Raw genomic sequence first — 7,778 nt, forward strand, 5'->3', positions numbered from 1 at the left:
ACTCCTCTTCTTATAAGAACACCAGTATATTGGATTGGGGCCTGCCCTAATAACCTCATTTTAACTTAATTATCCCTTTAAAGACCCTATCTCCAAATACATTCACATTCTGAGGTAATGGAGGACTTCAACATACGAATTTTAGGGGAACACAATTTAGAATAGATACTTTCCTTTTTTTTTTTTTTTTTTTTTTTGCTGAGGAAGATTTCCCCTAAGCTAAAATCTGCTGCCAATCTTCCTCTTTTTGTATGTGAACTGCTGCCACAGCATGGCCACTGATAGATAAGTGGTGTAGGTCCATGCCTGGGAACCAAACCCAGACCGCTGAAGCAGAGTGCGCTGAACTTAAGCACTAGGCCACCAGGGCTGGTTCTCATAATCAGTATTGTTGTTTGGCTCCCCCTTGCATTTCTAGCTGCATTTTGGTGTCATGCTCCTTTCCTCCCCTAGCATCTCCTGCAGGCATGGCATAGAATTGGTTCTCAGTGTAGCTATTAGTTCTGGACCTTGTTGTAAGTTTTAACCCTTGCCTTCTAAAATGACTTACCAAAACGACCTAACAACGTGGGCCTAACAAAATTAATTACATAAGCAAATATAGTAAGAAGAATCAGATCATTTCAACCTGGAATATAATGAGACCTCAAACATTTCAACTATGATTATAAATTACCACAATCAGATCATTGAAGAAAGAATACTTTATTTTTTTAATTTTGTTTTCTGAGGAAGATTAGCCCTGAGCTAACTACTGCCAATCCTCCTCTTTTTGCTTAGGAAGACTGGCCCTGAGCTAACATCCATGCCCATCTTCCTTTACTTTCTATGTGGGACACCTACCACAGCATGGCATGCCAAGTGGTGCCATGTGCGCACCCGGGATCAAACCAGCCAACCCCAGGCCGCCGAGAAGTGGAACATGTGAACTTAACCACTGTGCCACTGGGCCAGCCCCACAATCAGATCATTGAAGAAAGAATACTTTATTAGTCATTTCTAACAATCAATTCACTTTTATGAGAAGAAATGTGGGCTCAGAATGTCAGAGGGCCTTGAGCGTTCAAGTCACAGACAGCTGACATAAGGCCCTGAAAAGCCTCCACAGAGAAGTCGACAGGCGTTGAGCCTGTACCTGAATCCTGTAGTGAGGAAGCAGGTGAGCTGAGCAAAAATGGGTAGAGGAGATGATATGAGTGGGACAGAGAATGTACCGGGTCCTCAGAGGCTGAGGGGTTAAGACAAATGACAGGATTTATTAGGTAAGACTCCTGGGAAGAGGGTGTTGTGGGACCAGGCTCTGGCGGGCACGAGGGACAAGACCAGAACGACGAGACTGAAAGAAGAGAAGAGTCCCACCTGTTAAGACACCAGGTCAGAGTGACAAGGCAAATGCAGTTCAGGGATCAGCGTCTCAGAAGGTGGGAGCACAAACGAGAGCAGATCAACCGAAGAAAATCACGTCCTTGGATTTCAGAGGGACTTTTGGGGTGAAGGCAGTGCTTGCTAACTGCCATCACTGGCTCGGGGCACACAGGTAGCTCCTTAGAGTGGAGAAAAGTGTATCTGGAGGTGGCAGAGGTCAGACCAGATTGGTGGGCAGGGGCCCGATCTTGAAGGGCCTCGTCTCTGACCCTGTGTTGATTTCTCCTTTCTTCACCACACTATCCTATATGTTCACTCACTGAAACTTGTCACTCCTCCAGAACGAGCTGTTTTAAAGTCTAACTTTGTCCTCCAGGGTGATCTTGTAGGTAAATTAAGTGACTGTGTTTGTTCATCTACCATTTATGTCCGGGCGATTAAGGGAGGGAGGGCGGAGGCAGGTAACGAGTAAGTGTTGACACGTCTGCAGACGTGCCCTTCTGCGTCACTGTGACCCGCTCGTTAACAAGTCTGAGAAAGTGCCTCTGACACAGCGGCGCGCGGCTTTGCGCACACTTTAATTAAACAGCCAGGTGTGTTATTTGTTTCCTCCCTTGGCATTTAAAGAAGAGCCAATCAATGAAGAACCCTATAAAATATTGTGTCTCTTTATTTACCTTTCAGTTCTTCACTGCCAGGAAAATAAAATTGCTTTGATCCGAAAGGGTTGTGAGATGAACTTTTGAAGTTCTCTTTCCACCTTCTCTGGAATCTTTAATCTTTTCAGATTATGAAAGTAGAAAAGACTGTTGCAAAATCATCAGTCGAATTTAGGACTAACACAGAGTGGCTTTCAGGAGGCCCTGGACGTAGGTGGGGAGCCTTGTCTGCCACAAGCCCTATCTTACTGCACAGCATTTTCCAGGCTCTTTGCCTGGCCTATTGCTCTGGGCACTGCATGAGCCTGCCTTTCTTATCTCCTTTCCCTACTCAAGCAAAAATCTGATTCTTTCTGGGTCCGGTTCTTCAACAGGCAAAAAGAAAGCTGTCTGTGAGGAATCAGATATATTGCTGTATGCCTATGAATATATCTAGCTGGTACTATAGAAGAGAAACAGGCGGGCCACCAGACCTAGGGCCAGCTTCTGCCATTTCCGTTCGTCTCGTGCAGTTTTACATAAGCTCTTTGAACAATAGTACCTCCATTTAAAAACAGGATCGTTAATACTAACTTTGTATTAGTGAATGTGAGGATTTCATGAGGTCACATAAATACAGGCCTGGGACAAAGCCTGGCGGGAGGAAGGCAGTAGATGTTGCGGCCGTTCTCTTCTCATAGTGGGTTATCTCTCCACATATTGTCCAGCCTTAACCCTAATGACTCTCAACTGCTCCGTGAATGAGAAATTCAAGCCCTGGGAAAGATGCAAAGGAGAGAGCCTTTTGTATGGGAAGGCGTTAAGGAAGTCACTTCATATACTTTCTAAATATTGTTATAATGCTTTTCTACGTGATGTTTTCACTGCAGACTTAACATTATATTCTCTAGTTACCATTATAAAAGTGAACCTTACTCATTAGTGTTCAGCACAGGAGGAAAGGGTGAAAATATGCTTTCACAGAATGAAAATAAAAACATCCTAGAGAAGTTCTGTGTGGGTAAGAAAGATGCCAAATCGAGAAACCAAATAATGTCTGAAGTGAGGACAGGATCAAATTCTTAACTGTATACTGTTACCTGGCAGTTTTGGTGTCATTAAGAAAAGAAAGATGACAGCACAGGAAGGAAGATGTGCACTGGCTCCTGGACTTCAGATGGGGCAAATATAATAGTGTGAATGGAACGTATGTACAAAGGGTACGTCTGTCTCTGTTATCAGGCCTTACTTCCTTTTTCATTTGGTATTTTTAATTCCCTAACAAAAAATTAATCTTGAAATTAGATTACCGGATTCCCAAGGTATCATAGTTATTTTATATTTACATTTATTTATTTATTGTCATTAATCCCACAGAATATTTTAGGAGTGTACAGAATTAGTTCAGGGAAGTTGTGGAAAAATCAGTGGCAGCGAGGCAATCACAATAAACAGCAATATCACCAAACCCTGGGGACGGAGAAGAATGAGATTTCTAGCTGCCATATAATATTACTTAAAATGTCCAGTTTTTCAACAACAAAAATTTAGGAGATATGGAAGGAAAAAGGAAATAATGGCCCAGCCACAGGAACAAAGCAGCTAATAGAAACAGTTCCTGAGAACTCTCGGACATTGGTCTCACTAGACAAAGACTTTAAATCAGTTATTTTAAATAGATTCAAGGAACTAAAGCAAAACACGTCTAAAGAAGCAAAGGAAAGTATGAAAACAATGTCTCACCAAATAGAGAATTTCACTAAAAGGATAAAACAACAAAAAGAATTGGAGAAAACCTGGAATTTGAAAGTACAAATATTGAAATAAAAAATTCACTAGAAGGGCCCAACAGCAGATATGGACAGGGAGAAAGAAAACTCAGCAAACTTTAGGAGAGGTCAGTTGAGGTTACTTAGGAACAGAACCTGAGGAACAGAAAGAAAAAAGAATGAAGAAAACTGAACAAAACCTCAGAAGCCTGTGGGACAACTTAAAGAGCACCAATAATGCAAATCAAAACCACAATGAGATGCCACTTCGCACCTGCAAGAATGACTATAATTTAAAAAATAGACAATAACAAGTACTGGCGTGGATATGGAGAAATTGGGACCTTCATAAATTGCTGTTGGGAAGTAAAATGGTGCAACCACCACAGAGTACGGTTTGGAAGGTCCTCAAAATGCTAAACATGGAGTTATCATATGACCCAGAAATGCCACTCCTGAGTAAAACCCAGAAAAATGAAAACATGTGTGTATACAAACACTCATTCACGAATGTTCGTATCAGCATTAATCATAATAGCCCCAAACTGGAAATAATCTAAATGTCTTTCAGTTGATGACTGGGTATAAACATAATGCAGTATATACATTATATCTGTACAATGGAATAGTATTCAGCTATAAAAAGGAATGATATATGATGCATGCTACAACATGGATGAATCTTGGAAACATCCTTAGTGACAGAAGCTAGACACAAAAGGTCACATGTCACATTATTCCATTTACATAAAATGTTCTGGGTCGGCCCCAAGGCCAAGTGGTCAAGTTTGCGTGCTCTGCTTCGGCGGCCCAGGGTTTCACCAGTTCAGATCCTGGGCGCCGACATGGCACCACTCATCAGGCCATGCTGAGGCGACATCCCACATAGCACAACTGGAGGCACTCACAACTAGAATATATAACTATGTACTGGGGGACTTTGGGGAGAAGAAGAAAAAAGGAAGATTAGCAACAAATGCTAGCTCAGGTACCAATCTTAAAAGCAAAACTTCAGAATATGTAAATCCATAGATATTAAAGTAGATTTGTGGTTGCCTATGTATGGGGTGAGGGAGAAATTGGATGTGACTTCTCATGGGAACAGGGCTTCTTTTCATAGTGATGAAAATGTTCTAAAATTACTTGTGGTGATGGTTGCCAACTCTGTCACTATACCGCAAACTACTGAATGGTATACTTCAAATGGGTGAATTATGGTATGTGAATATGAATAGGATATGAGCATTATGTCTCTTTCTGAGCTCCAGAGGCCTCATATCCAGTTGCTCACCTTAAATCTCCTTTTGAATACCTCAAAGATGTCTCAAAGACAGTATATCCAAATTGGATTCGCGATCAACCTACTCTCTCATGTTGCTCTTTCAGAGTTCCCTTCTGAGTTGTACAACTCACTGCTCTCAGTTAGTTGCTTGGTTCAGAAACCCCACAGTCATTCTTCACACTTCCATCTTTTTAACTAAGTTCTGTCCATTCTGCTTGCTCGGTATCTCTTTTATCCGCTTTTGTACATGTCCACATCTCCGCCATAGAGAGTCTGGACCATTTTAATTTTTTCCTAAATATTTCATATCCATTCTTAGCCCTTTCGAATCTGCTCTCTACACTGAATCAGGACATATTTTCAAAAGGCAAATCCAATCACGTCACCCTCAACTAAACTAACGGACCCAGATTCTAAAAACCTTACATGTAATGTCTCCTTTCTGCTTGTTTAGCCTTTCACACCTGATTCCTGCTTAAAAAAAATCAACAAGTGTTATTTTATTATTTTATTTTATTTGTATGCATTTTTGGTGAGGAAGTTTGGCCCTGAGCTAACAGCTATTGACAATCTTCTTCTTTTTGTTTTCCTCCTCAAAGCCCCAGTGCATAGTTGTACATCCTAGTTGTAAGTCATTCTATTTCTTCTATGTGGGGTGCTGCCACAGCGTGGCTTCAGGAGTGGTGCCATGGCCGTGTCCAGGATCTGAGTGGCTGAACCCTGGGCTGCCAAAGTGGAGCACATGAACTTATCCTCTCAGCCACGGGGCCAGTCCCTCAGCAAGTGTTATAAGTAAATGGCAAAAAAATTATTAATCAGGTTATGTGTTTCAAAGTCTTTTAAAAAATCTGTGTGAGACACACCACTATATACAGTTTCATGAATAGGTAGATAATTTAGAGTTATTAAAGTGGATTTTTCAATAACATTTTTAATAGCAATGCTTGATAGTATTATTGTAATGACTTTGATTATAAATTCACATTTCAATTAAAGGGATAGAAACCTAGTTTTTCTTTTTTCTCCATCTTTTGAAAGCAGAGGAAGCCCTTCTTCAAATGGAATCTTATTAGAAAGTCCAAAGTGAAATGAGGAAATTAGTTATCCTGATGAGAGGGTAGTGGAAACTGGTCTTCTGTCAGCTTGATCCCACTAGTAGCTTCTGACCTAAATTCCAGATCATCCGGGGAACACAGTTGAAATCCACTGGCTTAACCTGTCAAACGTGGTAAAAAAAACGAGTAATGCCGTGGCTTCGATCTTTCCATTTGCATTAATATTTCCCTAAAATGTTTACTTTGGGGATCTTCCACGTATCTATTTTTTATATCATCGATGCTATCACTATTCCTGTTTTCCTCTTGTAGTGCCTTCATGGTGATTTATATTAATTTCCATTCCTTTCCGCCTGTACTGTATTCATTTCTCCTGTGAGGATCACCTCAAGAGTTCTCCTCCACAGTTTACAGAAAAATCCATCATTTGAGATGCACTTTTTCATTTGGTAAGATGAATGGTGCTTTCAGAGGCATTGACTGTTTTACCCTCTCACTGACCCTGTAAATGCTGTTGGTTTGCCCACGGAGTGCACCGAGATGAGCACATAAATGCCAGTCCCCACAGAGGGCCTCACTGTGCTCTTCCACCCAGATGACATCTTTTCAAATGTCTGGCTTCTACTCCTCCAACTTTTTTCCCACCTTTAAGTACTACTGTGTCCAATAGTGTGCTGGTGAATGTTTAATAACTGGCTTTCCTGGGAAAAGAACAAGCCCTGGTTCATAGCGTTTGCCTATTTTGGTGATATTTACACCCTGGCCAGTTTCAAACTACCAGTGTTGCCACTAAACGGTGGAGTGAGCAAGAGACGTGCGGTGGCAGAGCATTAAATAGTATTTCCACCATACAGATACAATAGATGTAAATAACCTCAAGAGCAAAGGTGACAGTAAAATATTAGGAAGTGGGGAGTTTTGAGTATTTATTTTTAATTTTTTTTGGTGAGGAAGTTTGGTCCTGAGCTAACATCTGTTGCCAATCATCCTCTTTTTGCTTGAGGAAGATTGTTGCTGAGCTAACATCTGTGCCCATCTTCCTCTATTTTTTGTATGTGGGATGCCACCACAGCATGACTTGAGTTCTTGGACTTCCAGGAAGATGAAAAGCCAACACAGGGACAAGTGTGTATGTTCCTAGCTGGGATCTGAACCTGCAAACCCCTGGCCACCAAAGCAGAGTGCACGAACTTAGCCCCTACGCCACTGGGCCATCCCCTACTTGTTTTTAATGTAATTGATTTATTTGTAAGTTTATATAATTTAGCTATTAATAATGGCTGTGATTAGCAGCTGTCTTGCGAGATTATTGAAAATTTAATGCTTGGCCTTTCTGAGTTGGCGTGAGGCAGTTTCAGTGCTGTGCTGACTGTGTCGCTGGCAGCCAAGTAGTAACTGGAGGTGGTCAAGATGCAGGGGCTGCCTTCCCACATGCCAAAGAGCAGCATGAAGTAGAGATGGCAGGTTGCTTTAACTTGAGTGTGAGCTCTTACTAGTTAGTAACTTGGAAAGCCGTGTTAGAAAGAATTCTGAAACTTTGTTATGCAAAGAGCCCTGTCATCTATGAGCAATTTTCACTGTGGGCCAAGACGGAGGGCGTGTTAGATTTTCCTTCTCATATATTTCCTCCCTTTTATAAGCATATTTTCCCACCTAAACAGTAGAGGAG

Source organism: Equus caballus, chromosome 4 (assembly GCF_041296265.1).
Source record: "Equus caballus isolate H_3958 breed thoroughbred chromosome 4, TB-T2T, whole genome shotgun sequence".
NCBI lineage: Eukaryota > Metazoa > Chordata > Mammalia > Perissodactyla > Equidae > Equus > Equus caballus.